This window comes from Ursus maritimus, unplaced genomic scaffold (genome assembly GCF_017311325.1).
Source record: "Ursus maritimus isolate PB19 unplaced genomic scaffold, ASM1731132v1 scaffold_7, whole genome shotgun sequence".
NCBI lineage: Eukaryota > Metazoa > Chordata > Mammalia > Carnivora > Ursidae > Ursus > Ursus maritimus.
In genome coordinates this window covers 25,346,976-25,347,938 of record NW_024426885.1, presented here as the reverse complement: position 1 = coordinate 25,347,938, position 963 = coordinate 25,346,976, and the positions used below count along the sequence as shown (strand labels likewise).

Genomic DNA, 963 nt, shown 5'->3' with positions numbered 1-963 from the left:
GGTGGAGGCAAGGAGGACAGGGTCAAAAGAAGCCGTGTGGTCTGCGGATGGGAAACCCGTTTACTTACGCAAACGTCAGGGGCATTTTAGTTTTGCAGATTGCAGCCATCCCAGCTCTTTCCTGCGCTTCCTTCTACTAACTGCAACTCAGGCCCGTGTTCTTTATCTATCTCCCCTCTTTTCCGGGGGCGTCATGAGCATTCCGCCCAGCCACCCGCCCTGGGAGCTTCCGAGAGCTGCAGAGGAACAGCTGATAAGATGCTCTCTGACGTAGACCCACTCTATCCCCTGGGAACCCCTAGCTGGCGGAGGGAAGGGACAAAGCCTGAGGGAAGATACAAAGTCCCCACTCTAATGGGAGAAACAGGGCCTCACCCTCAGGAGCTCCCGGGGAGGGATGGGCGGGCGTTCGGGACACCTCCCAGAAAACCCTGACTCCGGGTGGGTTTAAGGGGGGCAAAGAGGACAGGGTCGAGGGAAGCGACAGAGCCGGGTGGTCTCGGATGAGAAACCCCAGGCGTTGAGGCACCCCTCCGCTAAAGTACTTCCCAACCAGACAATCCTTGGGGAGGGGCGTTGCGGACAGGGAGCGGCTTCTACGCAAATCGCTTTGTCTCCGCGCCCTAGGTCCGCCGCGCGCGCAGCTGCAGTTGTCACTGCGCTTCCCCGCCCCCGCTCCTGGATGCCCCCCTTCCCTCTCTCCACCAGACCCGGAGCAGGAGCTCCGCCCCCAACGCGCCGCCCCAGCCCCGGCGCCTTAAAACCCGGTGCACACCGCCCAGCCGCGCCCCGTCTGGCGCACCTCTTCTCTGCTCAGTATCTTCAGCCGCAGCCGCTCTCCCGGCCCTGGTCCCGGCACCATGAGCTTCGGCTCGGAGCACTACCTGTGCGCCTCCTCCTCCTACCGCAAGGTGTTTGGAGATGGCTCTCGCCTGTCCTCACGCCTCTCCAGCGCCGGTGGCG

The 963-nt window shown here is 63.0% G+C and overlaps 1 protein-coding gene across 1 annotated transcript in view; it reads left to right on the top strand.

The window, feature by feature from the left end:
* The window catches only part of INA (internexin neuronal intermediate filament protein alpha), a 14,163-nt gene that overhangs the window by 1,145 nt on the left and 12,055 nt on the right, over positions 1 to 963 (top strand). The gene's annotated exons all lie outside the window — the stretch shown is intronic.